At 36.6% G+C, this 27,933-nt stretch overlaps 1 long non-coding RNA gene across 1 annotated transcript in view; it reads right to left on the minus strand.

The window, feature by feature from the left end:
* Window positions 1–7,300: 7,300 nt before the first annotated feature.
* LOC137855208 (uncharacterized) overlaps window positions 7,301–27,933 on the minus strand; it is a 33,359-nt gene continuing 12,726 nt past the window's right edge. The window contains exons 2-3 of the long non-coding RNA XR_011095595.1: window positions 24,344–24,391; window positions 7,301–8,513 (exon numbers count right to left, since the gene is read on the minus strand). This is a non-coding gene — a long non-coding RNA (uncharacterized lncRNA). The remainder of the gene's footprint in view (window positions 8,514–24,343; window positions 24,392–27,933) is intronic.

Here is a 27,933-nt window from a genome sequence, read left to right on the forward strand (position 1 = left end):
ATCGTTTCTACATTTCAGTCAATGTTACACAGGGGACGTTGCACAATGCTTAACATGGTGGCAGAAAATTCACCTAGCAGAGAATTGTGAAGGCACAGTGTATCTGCTGAAAGACTCTCCAGCTGGGAGCAGACATAATGGGGGCACCAGGAATTCATTCTTGGGCAAACTCTGTTGGGAAGCTGTTGCCTCAAATTAACAGTACTTCTCCCACAGGGAGATCTAGGTAGAAACTGCACACAGAAGAGCAGCTATCCACTGCACCAAGCAGACCTAGACACCTGCATTTTCAAAATACACACAAGTTAAAATATATCATAGTTGTCACTGAGAGATTTGTTTGTGAGATTCGTTTGATGGAGTATCTGGCTACAGAATGAAAGAAAACACAGGATGTTGCTTCTAAAAAAATAATCTTTAAAATCCTTTTCTCCTGAATAGTGCTGTTATTTATGAACTTTTTTTTTTTTTTTTTTTTTTTTTTAATAAGGACATATGTATGTCCTTACTGATTGTTCCTGTTCCTCCTTTCCTGGAAACAGCTGTTTTCTGTGATCTCTTCCCTCCTCCTCACAGAGAGGTGAGAAAACCAGTGCTACGATAGATCGCTTTCACAGGATGGCAAGGAAAGTAAAATTATGGAAAAGACCTTTCTGATTAGGTATTTTCTCTCTTCCTGCACTTCCCTCATTAAGACCTAGAATAAATATCACACATTTCACAAAGCTCTGATCATATTAAAGTTATGGAAGGCATGTTTTAAAGTGCTATTTAGGCTCAGTTGAGCTTGGTCAGCCTTTCCCAATATCAAAGCCCTCCTATGGGATCACCTTATCTCTTTATGAAGCTGATAACACAGAAACAAGGCAGAGAGTACTGCCAGCTTCTACATTGTGACGCTTGGTTCTTTCTTTACCTTTATCTCTGCATTTAAAAGATCTATCTGTATTATATGTCTTCTCCAGGTATTGCCAATCAATGTGTCCATTGGCTTTTTCTTTGCTCATTTTGTTATGAGTAGTGTAATTCTCCCTAAGAAGGCAGCATTTTTCACATTGTGCAGCTTTTTCTGCAACACTCTTTCTGAATCCCCACCAAATTTTTATCATCCTTCTGAAAATCCACACTTCTCAGAAGACTCCACCTGAGACACACATTCCATTTTGCTACTCTTTCTATAAACAATATCAATAGGGCCAGAAGCCACTGAAACACTCTTGTCAAGCAAGAGCTCTCCTGCAGCTTCCATGGCAGATGTTTGTTTCTTGAACTTTTTAGTTCACCAAAGAAGAGCAATAGGATTTTTGGAGCATTCAAGAATACATATACAAAGAAAGGGAAGGAGAGGTGTTCTGCAAAAAAAGTCGTGCACACCCACACCATCTTTCAGCTTACTATCTTCTTAGAAACAGCTGTGATCTGAACCCCTGACAAAGTAGGTATAACAGTGGGAGATTTGGCTCCATGTCTGCAGGGGGAGAAATTCTTCCCAGAAATCCTTGGAGCACAATATTGAACTCCCTGAGCTGGGTTTAGCCCAATGAATGCAAAAAAGCCCTTAAGTTACATCGAAAAAGGAGGATCCTCCTTGCAAATGTTAAGCACAGTTATAATGATCTGTACATAAGGAGCAGAGACCACAGAGAAAAATCTATTATTGTTGCTGAAAAAATAAAAAAAAAAAACGTAGCAACTCATGAGAGTTTTACTTTTATTATTCATGTTGCTATTAGGAGTTGCATTATTACTAGATCCTGGCTAGCACAGATGGCTGCTGTGCTTTGAGGTCTGCTTTAGTCATGTTTTTAGCTACTTTTTTTCTGCAGATTTTATAGAGTCTGGGTTGATTTTAGCTTCCTTCATTTGCTTGATAATTGTTTTGTTTTTTGTTTCAGTTTTTACTTAATTAGCAGGAATATGTTCATGTTTATAGTGTGCTTTATTCACTCTTTTTGAACTTGTGGTAACCAGAATCAGCAATGCAATTATACCTTCTGTTGTTTGTGTGGGACTGGCTCAGGCCAGATGCTTTGGTGGTGGCAGTAGCTTTCCTAGAAGGTTGGTATCAGTTTGTTGGCAGTGCTGGACTGGTATTTCTCACCTTTTGATAACTTTCCCCTTTGCAAAGCATCTTTCTCAGCATCTCTTCTGTTTGCTGATAGAGCAAGGGGGAACCTTTTGTGCGAATAGTTCTTTCCTTGAATTGCTCATTTGAACTACTGCCCAGACACTATTGAGGCTTTTTGCTTCCTGGGCTCCTCCTCAGATATACATACACTCATCTCAGCCATCATTGCCACTGCTACTACTTTTTGCTTGCTTAACAGGTTATCCACATGCAGTATCTTCTGTTTCCTTGCGCCTTCAATTTATTGCCTTAGTAATAAAGATAAACAGCAGGAGTAAGTTACTTGCACTGCTGTACCTGGTCAGCTCTTGTCACAGGTGTGACTGAGCAGAAAATACTGATAAATTTTTATGGTCTGTTAGGCAGAAATTCAGGCTCAGTCATAAATGGGTGTGCCTACGCTGCTGTTTACCTTGGCTCCATTGTCACAGCACCTTTAGAAGAGATCAGGGTGTAAATTTCAGCAGACCCTGCTTTCCTTTTAAGCACATGAAGCACATGAGCCAGGAGGGGAAGTGTGTTAATAGCCACTTATTCCTCCTTGTCTGCAGAACCAGTACTTGGCCCTTGACAACAGACAGTTATACTTGCTAGATCTGAAATACATTGTTCAGGCCCCTCCGTGCAAGGGTCCATACACTTACATGTCATACCTTGGTCTTCAGTAACTTCCCACAGTCCAATTCTTTGACCACTAAAAGTGTAGCCAACTGGTTAGGATTCACAGAAAGCTTGGTGTCCTGCCCATGGTTGCACCACCTCTTCTCTCTCTTCCTCTAAGTATCACCACCCATTTGCAGTGGTAAAGAAAAATTGTGAAATATAGTTATTGGGAACAAGTTTCATTTTACTTTTATATTTTATTTTATTTTATTTTATTTTATTTTATTTTATTTTATTTTATTTTATTTTATTTTATTTTTGAATGAGTGCTTTTTAGGCATCTCTTAAAAAAAAAAAAAAAAAAAAAAAAAAAAAAGAAGTTTTGAAAACCTGTGGGTCTTAGGTCTTCCACTGCAGGAGGCAAGTAATTAATTACCATTGTCTCAATGTCATGGAATAGTTTTCAGTGTTATGACCAAAGGGAATATATCCCGAAGAGGATGCACTAACTTACAGTAATTGGCTCCTAATCTTCTGCTATAGGATTTGGGTAACTGCCTTTAAAGTCTATGGAAGTTGTTTGCATGCTGTGACAGGGGACCAGATCCCCTAGCTTTTATCTGCTCTTCACATTAGCCTGAGTGAAAGTCTATGAGACAAAACTATAACCCCAGCTCCAGATGCCCCGTAATTTGGATCTGGCTGAGAATTTAGGAGCTCAGGCCCATCTCTAATTACAACAGACAAATTATTGGATAATTTCTTCTGCTTTATCTTTGCAATTCACTGGAGCAGTTAATTTCTCCAAAAGCAGGCACATCCTTTCTCATTAGAAATTCTTTTTTGGCCTTTTAATATGAGCTCTTTGTTATTAAACACACAGATGCATTCACACACACACACTCACAAACATCCAAAAAGTTTTGCTGATAAGGGATTATATAACTGGTACCTAAGATAAAGTGAGATGTTTAACAGAAACTTGGCTTTAGCCACTAGATAATTTGCCACTTCATGGAAGCAGTCTCAGCTGACTTCTTCTCTTTAATTTGTCATAACTACAGCCAAAATTTGAAGAGTAGAAGAACAAGAAACACATTAGTTTTTATGCTTCCATAGTGCAGAGCCAGTGGGCAGCAAGGAAGGGCTGAAAGAGGAAAGGGGTGGTGGCAACTGATTTGAATATCCACTTTGTGGGGTTAAAGAACACAAATTTCTGGATTACATTTTTGTAATTTATGTTTCTTTCCTGCCAATCTGCCAATGATGGAAGTGAGTCATTCAGCAGTTGCAACTTAGATATTTATTTTACCTTTTCTTCCCTTTTTAGATCTCTTTTCATCCAGTACAGGTCCACCCCTATTCACTATTTGTGATTTCAGCCATTCATGCAGGGTAGTACAAACAGAGGCTGGAGACAGAGATTACAATTTGTACAGATGAAACAGAAACTGGAGCAGGATGTCTGCGATACCTGGAAATGTCAGGCTGTAGATCTAAAGTCACTCAGCGGCACTTCTGGATACAAAGCTCTGGATTCTTTTTTCTTTTCTACATTGCTCTGCTCTGGTTCCTTCTATCCATACAAAAACCTGGAGTCATATTTCCACATCAACATAATCCTAGAAAAAAAAACTTATCATTCTGCTTTGTTTTTATATTGAATGAATGCTGCATTATTCTATTTGAAGTGAGAAACCCCAGGAGTTTACCCTGAGACTTTCAGGAGAATAACAGTGGCACCCATAACATTTTAAGCTGTTGATTGTAATTATTTCCAACATTTCTCCTACTAAAACAGCAGTATTACATAGGAAGTTTTAGCCTCTTGACTTAGCTACAGAACTGCATGCCTCTCAGTTTCACAAAATTTTGGAAATGCATGCTTCATTGAAGTGTCATTGATTTTCAACTAAAGTGAAAATGCCCTCATTTAATGCTTTCTTGAGAGAATTACAAAGGAGGCTGGAGAGGGTTTGGACAAAGTCATTATTAATTATACATAAGAAAATTGGGATTTATATGTATTTTAATACAGAACTTCTTTACAGCTCCTAAATCAAAATATTGTTCTAAAATTATGTCTAATTTTATAAATGGAAGGACCCTATTTTGTTCAAGACTTTTAAATTTCTTTGCTTTGTTCAACAAACCCCTGTACTTGCTGTGAGGGGATTGCTGATTCCTTTGTCAGCAAGACCAATGATATTCAATCTTTGATTTCTGATTCATTTGCTACTTCCTTCCCTTTGATGAAGAGAATAAACGTCTAGCTTTCTCCTCTCCTTTCAAAAAAATTTATCTCGCCTCTCACTTCCTTAGTAGTGAGACCGTTTCATGTGAAACATTCTGCCTGTCTTTTGGACTATCTCCTCCTCTTCACTGAGCTGTGTAAGTACTTTAGAATTGTGCATTAGAGAAAACAAGCATTTCTTTCCCCTTCTATTGTTGGCTCTGATGTGTCAGTTTTGCCAATGACCGTGATGCCCCCTGGCTTTCCCTTGGCTGTTTCCTCATGTCTTCACATTGGCATTGGTCTCTGAGGTGCCCAAATCTATCCCCATTCCAGTAGGAAAGGGATAAGAATGTCAAATACTCTGAAACTGATGTACTTAAAGGATGCTGTGAGGTTGTGGAAGTATCTTTAAACAGACTCTAGCAATTAGCATAAATTAGGACCAATTGACCATGGTGTTGGCCTATGAGCTTCACTGAGCCCTGCAGGACCAGGGCACAGATTAGTTACAAGCAGTTATAGCCAGCTGCCAGGCACCACACAAATTTGAACAAAGACAATCAAAAATGGAATGTTCTCTACCCAAGCCAAAAACCTGTGGTATCCAGAGTTGCATGGGCAGAGAGCCCATGGACATCCCAACTTGAACCCAGGAGCACCTTCTACATGGCTCCAGCTGCCACTCTGTCCCTGTGACTTTCTTCCTGGACTTTTGCATGGGAAAGGGGAGTTGCGTAAGTTATTGTATGCCTATATTTGTCATTGAAGAGTTTAGATATCTGAGTCCATTTAGTTGCCACACTGTCATTTGGTCCTGAACCATAACCCAGGATCCTGAAGTTGTGTCTTACTAATATTTCAGAAAGTCCCAAGCACACCTTCATGCTAAGGGTCACAAAAAATCAAGAAAAAGGCAGGTTCTTACTGCCCAAGAGTGATTTAAACCAACAGAGCAGATAGCAAATGGAAGAAATGGATGACTGGAATCCTACCACACAACAAGTAGCATACTATATGTTTAAAGGTGAAGAAAGGAAGGTTCTGTGTGATGAACAAACTTATCAAAGCTTGGACAGCAAGTCTGAGAAAAAAAAAAAAAAAAAAGTTTAACACTCAGAGATGGGATCACAACCATCTTACCATATTATAATTGCTAGAGCTCATCTTATTTGGCTAAAATATGTTAAAAGTACAGTTCACCTAATCTGTATGAGAATTATATTATAATTTAGTTAATTTGAATTACCAAATTCTAATAGTTCAGCTAAGATCTTTGTCTTGTGAAGTCTTGACCACTGTACTTAATCAGTTCGAAAAAACATGTCTACTTACTCTGAAATGCTGAGTACAGCTACCTACTCACCTCAGTAGATATTAACCTCAGTAAAAACTATGCCTTTTCTTTCTGGGAATACCCTTCCAGTTTTGGGTTTTGCACACTCTCTGGATAACAGAGAAGTGCAAATGTCTCCTTTTTGTTATGCACCTCACTGGACAACACAAATAAGTTTTAGGCACAATTCCTGCTCCAGGACTCACTGGCTGTCCTGACAGAAAATGTTTATTTCACTGAGTATACAGAAATGTGAAGGAATATGTGCCCAAACGTCTTCAGGTGAGGCTGAGATCACAGTTGTGTCATAACTGTGCATGAGCTTTATAAAAATCTCTGCAATGTGAGGGAAAAAAAATCAAAATATTGATTGCAAGGTTTGATCAGTTGCTCTTTTCAGAAGAAATTTCAATCTGATTTGTCGTGTTATCGATTTTTTTCTTGCTCTTTGAGTAATTATTTTTAGTTATTCTTAGCTGATTGCCTCACTTTGAACTAGTATCAGATATCAGATTGGGGGGGGGGGGGGTATTTAAATGTGAGAAAAAATTAGATTTAAGTAGGATTACAAAGTCTGATCTGAAAGAGAAAGCTGATATGTGTCCTTCCGAGGAAGAAAAGAAACAGAAGCACTTTCTACTTCCTAATATGGAAGGTAAGGCCACTCACAAGTATAAGAAAAGTAGAACTTGTCTTATTATGTTCAAAGGTATGAGATAACTTATCAAGTCTTTAATTCATCATGTGCTTTACAGTGCTATTTAGATATCATTTAGATATTATTTCCAAATATAGACAGAACATTTGTAAATATGTAATAACATAATCTTTATGGCAATGGGTATTCTTTCACATGATTCAGCAAAACGTTGAGTAGTGTGTTCCAAGTTTCCAGTAAAGATTTGTAAATCTGGACATACTGAAATGAGACAACTTTTTGTCCTTGCAACCTACACACCTACACACACTGTTTCTAATTTTTTCTTCTTTCTTAAAAAAAAAAAAAAAAAAAAAAAAAAAAAAAAAAGTGCATAAATAAGCTTAAATATCTCCTGGTCTCTACTCTGCTAAAAACGACTTGATCCAAAATCTGCTTAACACATCAAAGGTCATTGCAGTTTAGTATCAAGTTTTCCAAATGCTGGTGATCATTAATTGACTGAAAGAACACTACAGGTAGTGAAATATCACCTTTGTATGGTTCTTCTCTCTTTCACCCGTCCTGTAATACATTCATATATTTTCTAGCTTTGGAAAAAGTAATAAAATCTCAGCCATTTCTTTTTGTCACACTAAGTGTTTATCCAGAACTTGCTAACTTAATCTGCAAATCTTGAGTCGTTCTAAATAAGGTTCTTCTCAAAGTTTGTCTCAAAATACAAACCCAGAAAAACATGGAATGAAATATTCAGCTTCTTTAGATAGCCCATAATTACAGGTTAGCACACTAACTTTTTTTTTTTTTCCATGACACACAATATTTTTCTTGAAAGAAGTTCATCATATTGAACATATGCATAGGCCTCATCTTAAGAAAATTGTTATGTGCTTCGTTTATGGAATATTTGAGACTATAAAGTGGTATAGTTTTAATGCCTCTATAGTGGCTTGGGGAGAAGATACACTCATACAAGTATCAGCAGTAGGTGATCCTTGTTTCTTTGCAGATTATTGTACAAATTGAACACCTTTCCTATGCAGCAATACATAATCCTAAAGAAGGTTCACTGCTTAATTTGTGCACAAACTAAGGACAATTCGTCTGCCTTCTCTTCACATGTAAATTATCAAAGTAAAAAGAAAGAGGAAATTGGCAGTAATTTTAAAATTATACATATATAAAGAGATTATTTTAAGAAATTAAAGCTCAGTTGTGCAGCAAAGAGCTCTTAGGTAGTTGGAAGAGGAATAGCCTTTTACAGATATTTCCAAATATTTATAATTTATCTGTTTAAAATTTTTGACATTTTTTACATAACTATGGGTCTTGAAAACTTCACTGCAGAGATTTTCTGGATTTCTAATTATAGAACAACAGAACCACAGAAGAATAGCAATTGGAAGGGGTCTTTGGAGAAATAAAACCCAATGCCAACTGAAAGCAGGTTCAGCTAGATCCAGTTGTTCATGGCCATGTCCAGCTGAGCCTTCAACACCAACAAGAATGGAGTATCTTCAGCCTCTCTGTGCAAATTGCTCCAGTACTTGTAAACCTTTATGAAAAAATATATATATATATTAATAAAAAACTTTATATCTAATTACAATTTCCCTTGTTGCAGTTTGTGTCTAATGCCTCTTTTGTCACAATGAAGTCCAGGAAGAGTATGGTTCCATTGTCTGCCCATACAGGTGGGAAAGACATCAGTAAGATCTCCCATATGCTTCTCTTCTTAAGGCCAAACAAACCAAGTTCTCAATGTTTGTGCCAAAAAAACTCAGCTCCCTGAATAACTTGACTTTAGAAAAACTTTGAAAAACTTTGTTTTTCATGGTTATGAGGACAAAAGATGATGAAGTATTATTTCAGGATGGCATAACTGGGATCTCTTAAATGGTGCTGCAGAAGCTGATAAACATGATTGTGTTAGGAGATTTGGGGAAAAAAATCTTAGATTATGCTCTTCTGATTAATTACAGAACTGGGAAAAATAGCACTTTAAAAAAGATTTAAGATATTTGCTTGCACAGACATTACTCAGAGCCAGCTTTATTTTTTAAAGATGCAATTTTTCTGTCAGTCTATAATATGGTACTGTGACTGGGTAATATATCTTCAGGCTTTACAGACTCCTGGTATGACATACTCTTTGACACAGTAGATCTTAATAGATCCTCCTGCATTAATCCTGACTAATGAGCAGATGAATAGTTAATTAAAAATGCTCCACACAGGCTTTGACACAGTAGACCATTACAGCTTCACTGTGGTTCTTGCTTTCTAATAGATGAACAAAACGTAACTTGCGTTTTTTTTCATCAGATCATAATGGCTCAGAAAGCTCCATTACAGTTTACCAGACCATTGATCTATGAACTAAACAGTATTTAAATATTTATTGATTTGATTTACTATGGTATATGATCTCCTGTGCCTTCAATGAATCCATATAGTAAAAAAGTCATTACGTCATTTTTTTACTCACTGATCTAGCAGATCATTAATAAGTTTTTTGTTTTGTTGGCATTAGGCTTGATTTTTTTCTAGCATTCTGAATGCTGGTGCTCTGCACAGGGGGAAGCCCTTTGACATGGATGGTTCTTCAAGTGCAATAAGTGCAGCATGAAGCCTTAGGCAGCAGCCCGTATCAAGTTAATATGATGTCTTTTCTATCTAAATAGAATCCTGTTTTTATTTCCTGAATTATACATTCACCAGGTTCTGATGACATTGCACATTTAAAAAGTGCTAGCAGGTGTAAAAGGATGTAAAATGACAGAGTTTTGATTTATACCAGAAAAGAATGCAGCCCTCAACTCCTTACTGAACTCTCACTAAGGTTAACTTGTATGTAAATCTTCTGCTAAGGACCCATGGAAAACAAGGAAATCTAAATAATAAGGGTAGCATGATTGGTCTCAAACACCTACAGAATTCAGATTCAATCAAGTCTTGATCTCAGTAACTGTAAGATTAATTTCCTTCAACTTTGTATTTAAGAGATTTAGTCCTTAATAGTAAGGGAATGGTCAAGTCTTCATATATAAATACATTTGGTTTTATTTTCCTTTAAATAAATTCAGTGTGTTTTTGGAATAACTGATGCTCCCATCAGCAGTGATTCCATATTGTTTTGTTAAGCCAAATGCATGTTATTCTCTCTCCAGCTATGCAAATTTTAGGTTGCTTCTTTAGAAAAAAAAGTGTGTATATATATATATATATATATATAAAGAATTTATCTAACTTTCCAAATTACTGTGATTAAATGCTACACACAAACAGCAATGTTATTATTTTTGCACTATCAATACTATATTACACAAAGCACATTAAGCCAGTATTCCTGGAAAAAAGCTCAAGCTAATCACATTGGATCAGCTTACTTGCCGTGAATTTGTCAAAAGCAGTGGTCAATTTCAATATTCACTTTTTTTCACAAAAATTCAGCAAAATATTTCACCCTCAATACTTTGCATGAATACATAGCATACAATAATACCAAGCTCTCAAAGGAAACTGAGAGAAAGAACATGGGCACATTTGTTCTCAGTTATCTTCTATGTGAATATATGCTAGAAAAATCTTAATATAAAATCTTGATTAGATAGATTATATGCCTTAAGTGCCAAAATTTACTTCCCTTTTGGTTAAAAAGTACACTCTATCTTATACAACTATATTTTGTGGAATTTCTGTCTATATTTTGGATGCTTCTCAGTGGAATCAAATGCACTGGTTAGATTAGGTAAAAATTTCCTGAGAGATATTTGCTCAATTGTAAAAAATAACATTTTAAAGAGAATTACCAAACCAGTAGAAATGAGGAAGAAATGAGTCATGGTAATTAACTTTCTTCAGGACTCTCATGTGTCAGAACCTAAATGTTACTCCTTGATAGATTTAGCTAAAGTATAATATTCTACCTACAGTTAATAGTAACAAATGCTCTATTAGTAAAGCGGAACATTTAGAAATATGATAAAGATAATGCTCGAGAGAGCTGAACAACTACCAAGATTGATTGTTGTACTACTTTGATGTCCAAGTTTAAGGCTACTTACACAGTTATATTCCACTTTATTTTGCAGCTCATTATAGAAGAAAAAGAGTGTCCTATCAGCAAGAGGTATTGTCTTCCTTCCAGTAATAAAAGAATGCTACACTGAAAAACTACAGGGACACTGGCCAAAGAGCAATAAAGAGAGATCAGGAGAACTTCTGAAACATTAATGATGTCCTTCTGCCAAAGCTTGTAAAAATGTGCTAAAACTTTGAGTATTCATGAATTTGGCAGCTTGAGATTTACCTCACCTCATCAACTCCCTGGGCTAAGTTTTCACTTACCCAATATTTTTCCCAGACGGGATCTCGGTAGGATTATGAGAGATAAGGGGGAAAGACATACATCCCTTAGCCAAGAGATAATTAAACAGAGTCATCAAGGCCAGACCTCTGACTGGGCTGTGAAATCTACTGCCAGATGTTGCAGATACATCTGTCTAAGTCCTAACAGGATCCCTCTCATCACAGTATCTAAGCATTTCACAAATATTAATGTGTTTTCACTCTGGGAAAGCAATATTTTTTCATACTAATATAGTACCAGGCAGAACTGACAAATAACAGTAGCTAAGTAGGTATGTGACTTTTTTTTTAATACATAAGGGAAAGAAAAAAAAAAAAAACAAAACAAAACAAACAAACAAACAAAAACTTAAATTCTCCAAAGCTTGAAAATCTACAGACATCTCATTGTTTCCACATGGAAGAATGTTTTCTCTGTAGTTCTGCAGCTATTAAACAACAGGGCATTGACAAATTGTGAACCATTTGTTGATGGTTCACTCCAGTATATTTTAAGTTCTACAAGCCTTAAATAATCTAATAGTAGTAATTGTGGCCTAAAGATTGAGAGACTGCAAGATAAACATAAAGAACCTTATATGCATATATGCAGATATTTACAAGCATAAACACAAAATTTATTAAAAAAAAAAAAAAAAAACACGTTAAATGTATATTAAAATATAATTGTGTATTTAAATATATACTTACATGTAATTTGCAATGTGTGTGTACATATACCTAATTATAAATAGGTACCTTATTTTTCAGCTATTTCATGATGCTTGGGGGAACAATTTGTGTTGGCCATCCTGGACTTCCTGCATTACAATGAACATGAAGTATGCAAGAGAGAAAAGTCTGCTTCTTAAATTACTTTAGCTTTTATATATTGCAGTGCGTTAGCATCTACATTGTGCACAGGAACAGAGATAATGGGAAAGGCACAATGGGGAAATAGCATCAAATCCTATCCTTCCTGCTAGAAAATGGGGCTCTCTTCTGCATAGAAGCAAGTAGGCTTTCCTTAGACTTCACAGACTAGTGGAGAAAAGCTTGTGTGCACATATGAGAGCAAAAATGGGACACTTCCATTGTGGTTGTCATTAAATGACAAATAACCAAATACCATGTGTAAGGGATCACTCAGTAGAAATGTCCAGGTGCTGCAACAAAATGCAAAAGCATTTGTTTAAATGTCTGCAGCATTGCATTTCAATAAACTAATAAATCGTAATTAGAGGTTTTAACTGAGATTTTATTGAGGAAATGTGTTAGTAAGTGGGCTGTGAAGTTCATTCTTTCTGACAGTGAAAGATGTCCAGGTTACACTGGCTATTACTGTGATACGTGCTTCCTGACAGCCTCTGGTGTCCAGAAAGGAGGTACATTTTCATTCAATAGTCCTGTGTCTACAGAATTAAACTGACTTGGGCAGACTTCATTTCAGACACCCTGGCCTTTCTCTGACAACTGGGGAGAAAACTCAAATGGCTGCATAGACAGGGCACAAGATGTCTTTAAAGATATGATGGGTAAGGGACCTTCCTTAAGCCAGCAAAATCTGAGTTACAGACTCTCCAGGGAAGAGTAAGTGTGCCCTTCTGGCACCCCTTCGGGAGCACACAGAGACGGTCCCAGGGTCTCCTATTCATGTGCTCTGGTCGGCCGAGTGACGGATGTGCTGGCTGTAGGCATCTCCCTGCTGACAGCACTGGCAGTTGTCAATCTCTTCCAACTCTCACCCTCCATGCTGTGTGCAGGGAAGGTCAGTTTACACTATCTGAAGACCTCAGCTGAATTATATTAAGCCATTATGCAGTTTCCTAAGCATTGCTTGCCAAATTCTATGGTAGCATTACATATATCACATACAGGCACCTGCTACTGATTGTGCTGGTGTTGCTGCTGCTAGCTAAACGTGGAAGCTTACATGCTAATTAATGATGCAACTCTGCTGTAAAAATACTTTTGTTTTAACAAAATTACTACAGCTGCATGTAGTCTTCAAATAATTTTCTATAGAAGATTCTAGATAAATTTTACTGTTAGTCTTTTTTTTTTTTTTGTATGATAAATACAATTGTGTACATAATTATCATACTTTTGAAGAGCTCTGTATTTTACCACGTTATTCCTACTGGTAAAATGATCCATTTATTTACTTCATTCTGTCCCAGGAGTTTGAATAGACCTCGTTGGAACTTGAGAGATTATCAAAAATAGGGGTGGTGGTTTTTTACATTTGAGCACTAGCTTTAACTTACGTTGTATTTTTAGATTTTAAATGCATTTTTAATTCACTTTAGCAGATGAATTAAGATATTTCCTTAGCCAGACCTTTACAGTTGCTGAGCAGTTCCCAACAAGTGGGGAAAGAATGGTTTGGGTCCATTTAACTGTCAGTAGACTTTGGTGCTGTCACTAGAATAATATTGATATACTGGTGATGCTGATGTATTTGAAAAGTATATGTTTGTTGGACCTTGTGTCTTTTTAAAGTACACTTCCCAATATTAGGTGTTTCCTATTATGATATATAATACAATTGATGTTATGACGTACTTTACTAGGTCTTTTGTGGACCTGCAAGGACTTCTAGCAGTAGTGTTTTCTGACTATGTGCTATCTGCTCTTCTCAAGGCTGGGGGGAGGGACAGGGGGGGTACACAGAGTGTATGTGTCAGGAATTACAGTACAGCCGTGTTCATTGTACTCTTGGAGGCAGAGGTAGAATTTTGTTTAGTACTTGTAGAATTAGTTGCCAATTATTTATTTTAAATTTGTAATTTGTGCCAGAGAGATTTAAGGCCTTGGCTAGTAACACACACCCAGCAAAGCAAACACATAAAACAAAATAATTATGGTTCAAAGTATAGGCAATGTCTTGAATAGAAATTGAATATGGATTCATTTAGTCCTGATGTTTGATTCCCAAAGCTGTCCAATTCCAAGGAGACCAGAAGATTACCTACATCTCAGGCTGATAACCATCCTTCAGATATGCAACTTATTTCACTGATGAAAAAAAGAAAAAAAAATCATAAATCTCCTAATTACTGCCAATATTTTAGGACCTGCATTTTAATGTTGGATCTAATCCAACATGTCCATCATGATCCAATGGCTTTCACCCATTCATTACTGTCCTGGTTTTGCTGTAGCAATGCACCATAAGATTTGGACAGCTGATAAGTAGAATATGCCAAACTCTGAACTGAGAAGTTTGGATTAGTTTCAGAAAATGCATGTATTAACTTCTTTGTTCACTTTTTAACATTTTTAATTTTTTTTTTTTTTGTGCAGAGGTAACAGACAAATCAGAGGTTTTTCCTAATTTTCTTCATTCAAAAAACTACCGAACACAATCCCCCCTAAAAACCTGAAACCTATACTAGTCTTTGCCTGGGGCAAACAATCTAAACCTACAGTCAGTAATGGGACTTCCACTATGTTCCTAGGGAAATTTTCCAGCAGTTTAATGAATAATATCATTAACACATTGTTGTGACTGTCCAGCTTAAGTTTTTTTCTGCTCAGCTTCTCTTCATGACACTTGGTTGTATCTTCCTGCATTTTACTAAACATTTTTTTTCTATCTTTTATCATTATCTCTAAAAATCCTTTATAAGTCCTTTAAAAATCCTTTTAAAATTCTTTAAAAATAATGTATGTCTCAAGCACTCAATCATCTTTCTCATATCTTAGCCATGAATTTCCATACAATTTTCTGTATAAAGAACATCTGCTACTCCATTAATTTATTTATTCTCTTTTTTAAATTGTCTTGTTTGCAGATAGAAAATGCATTAATGTCTGTTAAGAAGTATCATCAATAAAAAGTCATTATTCTTATAAAGTTCATTTTACCTGTGTATCTCACAGTTTATGACAAACATTGCACACCCAATTCCTTATACGCTCCTCTGGCAAGGGTGTGTAATACTTGAATTGTAAAGCACCGCTTAGCAATTCAAGGTTCTACTTTGAGCAAAGCCGGTCAGTATCTTCAAAAATCAGGCTACATGATTTTCAAGTTGAATATTCAAAAATGTAGGTCAAAAAAAAGCAATTTCCAATTTGGTTCCATTAACCTGCTATAATCCTACATACAAAATCAAGCAGGTATATGTTTACACTTCACAAAAAATATATATATTTATAACCCATTGACTTCAATGGGACATAAACGCATTCATCAAGTACAAGTATATTTTAGACGAGAGTCTTAATTAATAAATAGTATATTCAGTGGGCACATACTATACCAATTCACACATAAATGATGTGAATAAAATTACAATAATGCTTCTTCACAAAAGTTGGAGTATCACTTCTCCTTTTTCTGTTAAACAGGAATTAAAAGGGACTAAAAGCAATGGCCTAGTCTCATCACAATTGTTTCTTTTTGTTAATAACTGAGGTGACCCAGAAATGCAGAAGCAAGCATTCAGAACAAAGCGGTCAGGCTTTCTAAGCTGACTATATCAACCTTAGGTGAATCATAAGTATAAAGCCTCAATCACTTCTAGCTGATGAATGAGAGAATTTACAGTGATTCTCCACCTCTTATTTTAAGCAAGCATCCCTCACGACTGTAATTTATCCCCCCTAGTTATTATCTATCACTTATTTTAAGAGATATTGTTTGATTTGTTCATTTGTTGATACAACAAAGGGTGTTTGAATTCATCAAAACTGTGCAAGTTTTGTTCACTTCTACTGCAATAGGAAGTGTCCATGCTCCCCTTGTCTGTTCATTTAGTAGGTCACTGGATATATACCGTGTGTTTTTGGACTGTGGGCCAGCCTTGAAGAGCCTTAGCTGCAGCTTCGTTGTGATCTGTTCTGAGGAACATTTGTGAAATAGTCCAGAATTCTCATGTGAGATCAGGTAACAGCAGTTACTTCAATCCATAAGATACTAAAAGATGTATCTCCAGACATTGTACTGATATGATATCAGCTGCCACTAAAATGCAAGAAGGTGATTTTGAGACATGTTTCCAAAACAGCAGCCAGCATCCTGCACAGTCAGCTGTTTGGTATCTAAAGGTGATTTTGTCCAACAGATTTATCATAGGCTGAGTACTGACTGTATAGGTATCTAGCGTCTACTGGCCTGCTCCACATAGGTACAAAGCAGACAGTGAGCGTGGTCTTAAGTAGCATTTAGACGTTATTTATGTGTTTGTAATTGACTGAATTACAGCTCAGTACACAGCTTACAACCATGACAGCAAACCTTAGGGAACATTCCTTCAACAAATCAAGATACAACCTGCTAACTGTCTCATAAAGATAGGGCTACCTGTTCCCTTATTCATTTCATGCCTCTGAAGACATTATTAGAAAAACATTATTCCTCCCTTTTTGTAGATCTGCACAGCAGACGTCAAACAAAACCTGAGCTAGCTTTTTCCTTCATAAACAGAAAGAAACACATAAACCAACAAAACCTCTTAACAGGCTGGTAAAACAAAATCTTCAACTTGGCAGGACAACAGGAATAACAGAAACTGAAGTTGCCATCTTCAGAAAGCAGACACAAAAGATTTTAAATACACCCCAGTTCATTCATGAACCATACCTGAACATGTGCTTCTCTATTTTTTGTTTGTGACACTTCTGTATTAGCATCATTAAAGTGATTCATTATTATTTTAATAGCCCAAGCTTGCAGGTGTCTTAACAAAATGTCCAATACCAAAACAACCCTGGGACTTAGCTGCTTATGCTCCAGTCTAACAGATAACCTCATTTTTATATTTTATTCCCCAATTAATAGAAAGTAAAATTCCCCTTCCTAGGTAAAAATCTTCATGTACTATTCTACCCATAATTCATTCACTTCTGCGAAGTAACAAAACTTCTAATTAACGAGGCCTCTCTGGGGCCTGGTTAACTTCTACTTGCACTGCTATATTGCTGAAAACCTTAATATGGTCAACAACCCCCTAAAAAGAAGAGTCTTTGCACTTTCTGGAATGAGAAAAGAAATGATTTTGCATGGATCAGTAAAGATAGCAATAATTGCCATAAGGCTTACTGTAATTTATGCAGAAGAAGTTTCTCAATTGCTCATAGTGGACTGTCAGATGTGAGACAGCATGCAAATGGAGCAGATCATAAAAATAATTTCTAGCCTACATTCTAAGAACAAGACTCTTGAAACTTTCCTTTATTGCTAAGGAATGCAGAAACAGAGACAAACAATGTGATTCCTAGGAAAGTACCAGAATTGTATTTTTCATACTCTTCTATGGAGCTGCAGCAAACTAAATACAGTTTTCCAAGATTTATGCAAAGCTATCTCTTTGTAGGACAAACAGCTCATATATTGCCAACAGTATACTGGTCTTCTGTCAGTTTAGGTAACAAAGTTTTGCTCGAAAGGGTCTATCATTCTCTGTGGCCACTGGTGCCTTAAACCATGAAAACAGAAAAGTTTCTTGTAGTTGTTAGTTACTATATAGCTGAAAGCTAAATAAGTTATAGTCTGTCTCATTAATTTCAAGACTACAATGAAAATAAATTATTTAGAAAAGTAAAATTTATACAGAAGTTATGTACTTTGAACTTTGGCAGTTATAGTAGATGCTAGTCTACAACTTTTACAAATAAATACTTGCTGACAGCTAATTGTCTAGTTTCTATACTGCATGCCTCAGCAGAGTATCATATATATGACATTGAATACATCATTTCAAGCATTTTCAATCATTTTCTGTCACATTCCCAATGACATCCAGCTTTCTAAGACAATGTTCACTGAGCTGATTTTGAATGCATTGAAATACCAAAGCATAGCCTTCCAATGTAGTTACCTCCTAAGAGACATTTGAGATGATCTTAAATGTTTTTAACTATTCTATGATTCTGTGATTCTATTATGGTTTTATATTTGGATAGTCCTGTATGGAGCGAGGAGTTGGAGTCATTGCTCCTTGTGGGTTGCTCACAACTCAGGATATTCTCTTCTGTGTTTCTATAATTCTACTCCTGTTTATCCATACGTATTAGATGTGGGACTCATCTCACCTAAGTTTAACCATATAAACTTATATATCTAGTCTAAGCTAGATATCTAATGCAATCATCTAATGAGAAAGATAAGCGTTCTCAGAGAACAGCTAATTCAACTTGCTTAGATAATGTATAACATGGGTTTTGAAGAGGAAAGAAAACAAGTAAATATTTGGCATGGAAAGGAGTAAAGACTGTATTGATGGTATGTTCTAACATTTCCTGATACTACTCAATGATACTTTTATAGCATCTCTGAACTTTTACCTCAGCCATGTTGTGGTTATCTCGGAATCTCAAAAAGGTAAGTACCTATTTTCTATGCCCTTACACTGCAGGCTACATTTACAAGTCTATAAACTTGTTACCTTGATTTGGGACTTGTGCTCTACATATGTCAAAGGAGAAAAGTAGACTTCTCATGTGGGAACGCTGAGCTATTCTGGATGGGCTTTGTGGGGATTCTAGACCCCTCTCATAAACACCTCAGTGGGATACCTAAACCTAATGAGAAAAGACATGTGTCATCAGTTCTGTTTTCTTCTGAAAGCACTCTAGTCCACTCTCAAATTCCTCAATTAACAAGAAGAATAATAACCCAGATTTTTGTGATGCCCCACTCATGATTAGAAGGGTGAATGAAAAGATGCTGACTAAGAAAAGAGGAGCTCCACACTGTATACCTGCCTGTCTACCTTTTTCTATTTAACCTGCATTACTGAGTGACAGTAGACATCCCTCTTTTTTTTTTTTTTTTTTTTTTTTCCTCTTAGGAAAATACATTGCTGCTTCACCTGTTTCTCACCTTGTTTTACTTTACTTATCTTTAGGAATTATGTCTTGGAGGGATTTTCTTTGCTATTCAGAATCTGACTGCTGAAGATCGGTGGCTTTTACGTTTGCCTGTCAATGGCAGATGTTTGTGTAATCCCATGCTCCATACTCAGAGTGCTGGACATTACAGCCCTGACATTTGGCCTAAGATTGAGGATTTGCTATTAGTATTTCCCCAGGAAACTGACACTTGACAGACAGGATACATAATCCATGTTCAGATACACTTCTTAGTGAATTGATCTCCTTTGCAAGTTGATGTGGGCAAAGACACAAATGTAGTAGATCACCAACTCTTCCCCACCCACCATGTATTTTAATAAAATGCAATATGCATCATAGCGTAAGCTATGAAGCATATAAATCTGCAACATGCAGTTTGAAACTTGCTTACAAAACATTCTGAATGCCTTCCACATTTCCCTAGTGTTTATTTACTTATGCAGGAAGCCTAGAAAAATATTTTGATGTATTGCATGCCATAATTTTTAACATTACTCAAAATGTTTCAAAAGATTTTTAGGGAAAGTTAACCCACATCAATCATGACCCTGACATGAAAAATTACTGCCAACCTTTAAATAAAAAAGGGAGAGGGAGCAAGGACTCTTATACTGATGCTGAGTTGTTCAAAACATTCAAAGTGTTATGTACATGCTCTGTCTACAATGGAACTATATAAAAGGAAGCCAATCATTTATTACCATGGAAAATGTAATTAAAGATCTTTTATCTTTTCAACTTATAGGATCCCAGAATGTGCACTTTATATAGTAAGAATTATATTTAGTAACTATTGTATTAGTAACTATAGTAACTCTTTCTACTTTAGATTAACATAGATTTCAATGAATTCTCTGGGAGCTTTTCAAAGTTAGTAAAAAAGTGCATTCCAGCTCTCTGAGATGTTTCTCCTTCTGCATTGTATCTCCCCAGCTGAAGATGTACCTGTTATCCAAACAAAAGATGATACTAGAGTAAGCAAGTTGACCTGCTTTTCCAGTATTCTCTTTAGGAATAACAAGGAACTACGTGCCAAGACCTGGTTTCTCACAGGATCTGAATGCAGAAAACTTTCTATTTGGTAAGCACAAACAGCATTGCCTCCAGCTCTGTGCCAGAAACTCATTAATGTGCCTAACAAAGATGGCATATATCCTGTAATTTGTCAGAGAAAAGTAAAACATCAGAAGTCTGTGAGTTAGGTCATTAGGTCAAATCCCTGGATCTATGGAGTTTGAGTCAATTTGATTGGGTCCATTTCTGGGGCACAGAAATAAACACGATTCAAATAAGGAAATGTTTTTTTTTCTCTGATATTATGAAAAACATTAGACTTGAAATATTTCAGCTGTACATTTCTCTAGACTGGGTACTTTTAAAAACCTTGTTATTACAAATCCAGCTTATTTCAAAGCCTTGATCCGCAAAGCCTCTTTATACACAGATTTCTGTTTTGTTTTGGTTTTTGCAACACATCTAAATCATATAATCTAATTTATTCAAAGTTCTGACTGTGCTTCTCAGTCCCTTTCACCATTTCCACAAGTTGTTCAAACTATAAAATTTCATGAAAATACTGCATCTACCTGAGGATATAGAAACAGCTCTTCTTGTCCAACTTGCTGTGCTATTCTTGCAGTGGTCAGATCCACCCATAAAAGTCCTATCATGCTCTTAAATCATGCAGTTCTGTATATCGTAGGGAAAGAGAGTAAGGCAATATACTTCTGTACACGGTGGTAATTTTGCATGTTTAACTTGAACTCTTACTGTCAAACAAACTAGAAGTATTTTAACTGAGCTAATAAAAGGCCTAGAAATAGCCAACATTCTTGAAATAACTACCCCAGGACAGACATTGATGCTACAGTTAATTTAAGGAAAATAAAAATGTTAAAAGAGAAACCTTACAAAGAAGAAGATGAGAATTGTGTGTACACACACATTCCTCCTAGTCCTAGTTCTCAGCAGCAAGCTGGTTTAATTCAAGAACAGCTCCTTCTCAGCTTCTTAAAGGACTGGTCATCTGTCAAGGTCTCTCTTTCAAAGGTTAAAAAAAAAAAAAAAAAAAAGGTTGACTGTACAGATATTTGTAGTTCTCAGTCAGTCTTAGAGTTATCTCCTTTGCTTTAGAGAACTCTGAAGCACCTCTTGAGTTTTAGTTTCCTCATTTTGTGGAAGTTGCCAAAAGCATCTCACCTTCTCTTCTGCCTATTTTTAGTAATTGTCTTGTAATGGAAAGGAGCACTTCAGGAGAATCTATTGGCCATGTTAGATTATGTCTGACCACTGGACTGATGCTCTAAAGGCTTTAACTCATGGGATCCTGTGTCATAATTCTTCTTCCACTTCATTTACAATACTCCTATTTTTAGCATCAATGTGAGACAGACCCAATTATATCTGAAGTTCAGCAGCATATAATAGGTGTCTGAATTTGACTCTTGAGTTATTCTAATCACCATTTTCACAGTTTAACATCATTTTCACAATGCTAGTTGGTTTTAAACACTCTGGACTCAAAGTCACACTCTTAAAATCATGTGTTTCCAAAAAAAAGATACATAAATGACTAATGAACCATCAGTGTTGTGATATATATTTGGCAAACATAGCATAACATATGTCATTATATTTTAAGCAACTGAATTTTCCATCAACATTTTTTCTGATTGTTGGAATCAATAATCAAGAATGAACATATAGTCTTTGTAGCTGTGGAAATCTGAAAAAGCTGCTTTGAAACTGAGTCTTTCTTTTCTAGCTGTATTTTAAGTTCATTTCACTCATTCTATCCGTGCTTCTTTGAATCTTCATGGGCCCCTGTCCTTCAACAGTGATTTCCAACCTCGTTGTAGTCATGCTCCACTTGAGTCACTAATGCTCCACACCTGACTGTGTCTAACTGTGAATAGGTGGGAACATGGAACCCTTTTTTTATCTGATTTATTTTCATGTGGACTATTAGCAACCAGTTTGCGTTGCTACAGCAATATTTATCAAACCCAATGCATCCATCTGAAATACAGTCTCATATATATAAGTCTACCAAATTCTGTCTGGATTTCCCAGAGAGAACTGTCTTCATGTGTGTAGTGAAGTGAGTCCTGTGATATTATAAGGTAACTCTGATATGTCCCAGATTGCTTGGATTTATTTTATTGCATATACATAAAACAGCTGTGCAGTACAAATACAGTTGGTCTCTCGGAAGCCTCTCTGAAAATTTGTTGACACATGGTAACTCTATAAGGTTGAAAACTCTATAAGGTTGAATGTTGTTATGCATACATGTGGAACTAACCAGGCTGCTAGGTGTCAACAAATCCCAGATGCTCACTGCAAATATGCTGATTGGTAAGGAGCTAAAGGTATTCACCAGCCACAAATATTCAGTCATACACTCCAAAGTACTGATGTGTTCATTCCCTTTCAGCTAGGCATGATAATAGGGAGTTTGGACAACATGGAAGAAGGGAAATGGATGCACCAAGTCATGCCTAAGAAGCAGCGCACTTTACAAGAATATCTATCCTAAAAATAATTTTAGCCCAGAGCTTTTTGGACCTCTTTGGATAGGTTTAACTTTCAAGGACTTAATTAAACCTTGTATAGAACTGTAACTAAAACATTATTCATGAGATAAAATGTCATTACTTCTTTCAAGTTCAAGTGTAGAAGAGAAAACTTCAGTTACATTATCTTCACAGAACCTCATAGTAGATTTTGACTTGTGAATGCTGTCCTCCACTGTACATATATATCCCATTAATGTCAGCAGCACATCAGATTTGAGACCTGCTGTACAAATCTGAGAGGAAATTTTTGTTACTGGAGAAGATTTCATAGTGTCTAAAAGATAAAGAACTGTTTGCGCTGAGATTTGAATATTGTTCCCAGAGCTATATAATTAGTCTTAAATGTTGTAGTTACAACCCTGCCATGGATTTGCATGTGTAACTCTTGGTGATTAAAGTGGGATATGAAGAGCAGAAGTGAGCTTTTGTACTATATGGAAAGCAATATATGAACCTGTGCCCACTGAAATCATTGATAGTACTTTTTTTTCTTTTCTGGTTCAGGATTTTCTCCAGTGTCTGGCTGAGTACTCAAAAGATTCATTCTCAGAGATTCTATTCCATAACCCTTTTCTCCTGGTTAAAGATAAAGTATTTTCAAGAGGAAAAAGTAAAAAGAGAACCCAAATAAATGCATAATTTTAATATCCTATCCCTGGCATAAAAGGAGAAAGAAAGGTTTCATGCTCCTGCTGTAGTTTTGATTCTAAATCCATTGTAAATACAGAATGAAATGTAAATCCATTGGCTTTTCATGTTGTGAATTTTACAATATTTTTAATATTGATTCAGCTTTGTACTGGAAAGTATCTTTCATTAAAACATCCATAAACAGTTGAGGAAAGGGTTGAGGTGATGTCTGCGTGTCTGCTAAAGCTTAAACCCCTCCTGTATACAGCCAGGTGAAATCCAGGAGTGGGCAAAGTTACGTAAATCACACCTTTCTACAAGTATGATTTCCAAGATTTTATGATATGCTTGCCTTTACAATTGCTGTTCCTTGGTTACATTTCAATTGAGTTCTCCCTCCCTGTATCACTGTCTTAAGTATTTTTCACTATCTATTTATCTAATGTCAAAAGCTCTTCTGTTGAGAGGACTCAACAGGAAGTGGATGCAGGGAGTATGAGTTCTGATGAGATCCTTTAATCCACCCCTAATCCCACTCAATTAAAACTCCATTGATGACAGAAAAATCATTAAGTGCTGAAGAACAGGAAAATGAGTGAAAACAACCCTGCATGAGAAATTAGTTGCATGACTTTTAACAGGGGTGTCTTGCTCTTTCCCCAGTACACCTCCTTTCTTTGCCATTCCTGGAAAGTGAAGCTCTTAACTCTTTAAAATGAGCAGGTAAAAATGTATAATCTAGCTGGCATTTTAAGTAATGCAGCTCTGACTGTTCAGGGAGGGGTATGGACAGAATATCCTAATATCACACATCTCACCATAGCTACGGGAGATGGAGGGATCCAGAGGCTTATGTGAAGTGTCCATTCAGCAATTGTTTTCTTCTTCTATAAACTATAAGCATAATGCTATTAAACTGTGCTTCTACATTCCATCTATGAATGGCTGATTACCAGTGTATTACCTTGTAATTAATTTCCAGATAGGCAGTTTGCAGAGATAAAAGAAAAACCTACAACAAAAATAAGAAAAAAAAAATCATTATTCTGTTTATAAATAAATTTTGATACAATTCTTTCATTTTTTTCTATTGTAAAAGGCAGAGGGAAATTATTGTCTGATATCTCTAAATTTAATGTGTCCATTTTTTACTTTACCTAATGAATTATGGGGAGGAAAATAAATCCAATGTTTGATGATAGCCCTCCCCTTTCTTTGCACATCCTTCTCCTCTGATACCTTTCTTTGTTTTTTAGGTCATAGGGAAATCAGACAAATAGTAGAGGATGTAGAAAGAACTCTTTCTAAAGCAGGTCTAAATGGTATTTTCTACTGGGAAACCCAGAAACTGCAAGCTATAGATGTTGAGTACAGTTAATTTGTCTTGAAGCAGCATTAAATCCATTCAGACTACATATTCCCCCTCTCCCAAAGAGTATACGTGTTATGGAGCCAACAGCAGTACAGTGACCAGTTGGACTTTGTTACTGGTTCTGGTAGTGTCTAGAGGAAAGCCTTTGGAAACAATCTTTTTGCATGTCTATGCTGAGAATCTACAACATTGCAGTTTTAGTTTCTCATGGATTCTTCGTCTTAATTTTCTTCTTTTCGTGACCTGGCATAGCCCTATTTATCATCTCAGATAATCCCACAAGCATGAGGAGGACATCAGGTAATTTACAGAAACTTAAGACTCAAGCAGTTGTGAAATTCTTGGACTTATTTGTTCCTCCTTTTTGATTTTACACTGGAAGGGCGTGTATAGACTTTCATCTTTCTTCATCACTATCAAAAAAAAAAAAAAAAAAAAAAAAAAGAATGTCCTGGTACTTTTCCAGGCAATCTGTGTGCACCTATAAACTGAAATGAATCTCATAAACATTAACCATGTTGAAACAATACGCTCGCTGTTTGCAATCACATTATAAACAACTTAGATGTAAGACACAATTTGTAGACATCTGTAATGTCACTGCACTACACATGGAAACCCCACCTCCACACTTAAAACGCAGACTAATTATCAGCACCTATATCTTTTGCCTTGTATACAAGCATTCAAACAGTATATGCAATGTCCGGCAAAGTCCACAAGGCATTGCTTTCAATAAGTACTTCTTCATCAAACAGTGCTCATAGATTACTGCTGACCACTTTTACACTCCTTTCATGGCCCTTCTCCCTGTTTCTCTGGTACACGCTCATTGCTGTCTACTGGAAATCGCAGATTGCTGAACTTCGTTGCTATATGTTTAAGTGCCATGTTCAACGCCTTGTATTCTAATTCCTGTTTAGTGCCTTTAGGCATTGCAGTACAAATAATAACTCATGGGTCCTGACCCTGCAGATACTTCCTAGTACAAATAGTATCCACTCAGACTGGAAGTATGTCCAAGAGCAGGCTGATGATTTGTGCAGCTGGCAAACAAAGGCTCAAGAGATTCTTTAGAGGTTTCACCTGATAATCTGGGGAACATTGCCATGTCTGTATTCACTGGCATTTATTTTGATATAACAAAAACTTTAGAAAGATATGCACCTTCCAAGGATTGAAGTACCTTGCAATTTCCAAGATTTCCCTTGGATGGCTTGGACATCATCCTGCTTGCTCCTCACCCACCAGAGTCGCAGTTGGCTGCCAGTCATCAGCTCCAGCAACAAAATTACACAATCTGCAAATCTTCCACAACTCCTCCAAGTTCTATTCATAGAAATATACTATGATCTACATTCACTGGTGCTAGTGCCAGCGGTAATTTTAGAGGCGACTTGGCTGGTTTCTTCTGTCTCCTTTTTTGCACTATTTTGATACAGGTTACGTAAAGTCAGAGTCAAGACCTTGCTGAACAATTTCTCTATCATATTACACTGCAGACTTGTTGTTTTTAGCACATACTCAGTGCTGTTGCACAGAAATCCACTAGCAGACACTCTCTGTCAGTTTATTGTGTGTTTTGTGTATTGTGAAATAAGAAAAATGACTCCTGTGCTGTTGTTTTGTTGGTTTTTTTTTTGTGTGTTGTTGTTGTTGTTTTCAGGAATAAAGACTAGATAGTTTGATTAGCCCAATAAATAATATTCTAAACTCTGGTGTTTTTTTGTTTGTTTGTTTGTTTGTTTGTTTGTTTTAATCATGTAAAGAATTTAGTTGCATAGGATTCAGAGAACATGTGACAGTTAAATTGGATTCCTGAGATGTCAGATCCCTTATTATCAGTATTACCAATACACTGGTTCCCCTTGTCTCAGTTTTCCCATCTGTCAGATAGGGTTGAAGTTCCTTATTGGTTGTATGAAGACACTGAGGTCTACAGATAGTCAAGCTATTATGATCAAGTAAATTGTGGTCAGAGTTCATCTTGTAAAAGAGCATTTGCCAAGAAGCTTTCTACTGTTGACATGTATAATACGTAGATATTCTACATTTTCAATAACTACAAATCTAAACACTCTTACAGACTAAGCCTAGATCTCTGGAAAGAGATGAGTTCATCTACCTAATGTCTGCTGTTCCTGGACACCAGAACCTGTTCACTGACAGCTGCTCTTTTACCCTTCATTCCTCTACAAACACAAATTACAAAGGGTGCAGCCATGTATGTGCATGCTATTTTATAACCGTGAATAAGGAATTTAGTCTTTTCAGCAATTCCAAGGAAAAAAATACAAGCTGTGATCTCCTCCGTGGCTTTGCCACAAGCCATAAGGTGTTCAGCTTCTGCAGCAGGATGTATGTGGAACAGCCTGGGAAGCAGCCTGCACCACAGGAAAGCTGTGGTTTGCCCTGCCCAGCACCTCTGCAAGACGAAAACAAACCTCTACAGCTTTTCTGTCCTCTCTTCCTTGCTCCTTTAGCCTGCTCAGAGAGAGAGTTGGTTCTCATGAGGCCGCTTTTCCCATCAGCTATTACAGTTGAGGAAAAGCATTTCAAAGTGCTTGGCTGAGCATGGAGTATGAGCCTCTCTAGCCCTCTGCAATATAGGTAATGGGTTAATATCTTTCTCCCAACTAACATATATATATATATATATTTTTTTTTTAATTCAGTTTTGCCAGAGTCAGCATTTCCAGCACCAGAGCTTTTTGTCCAGTCCAACCTGGAAAAGCACACATGAAATTGCTTGACTGGGGGAAACAGGAGTAGAGGGAGAATTTTGTACTTGTGAAACAGGTACTATGGTAAGTCAGTAGGCTGTAGAAAAGCCAGGATAGCAAACAAACAAACAAAACTATATGAATCAAAGTCAAAAATTGTCTCCTCTGGTGTGTCATCATGGAAGAAAGCAGCACTAATTCAGAGACAGCTGATCACACACTTTTGATTCTGTGTCAGTTCAGCTAGAGAAGATGTAGCGCAGCTCTAAAAGCAGAATAATGCAGGATATGCAGGATAATGGCAGACTACCAAACCCCAGGTCCATTTTTACCTGCCACTGCAGATACAAGACTAGAAGTGGGCCTGTTCAGCCTGGAGAAGAGGAGGCTGAGGGGAGACCTCATCGCAGTCTACAGCTTCCTCATAAGGGGGTGTCGAGAGGCAGGAGACCTTTTCTC

The sequence above is a fragment of the Anas acuta genome, chromosome 4 (genome assembly GCF_963932015.1).
Source record: "Anas acuta chromosome 4, bAnaAcu1.1, whole genome shotgun sequence".
Taxonomy (NCBI): Eukaryota; Metazoa; Chordata; class Aves; order Anseriformes; family Anatidae; genus Anas; species Anas acuta.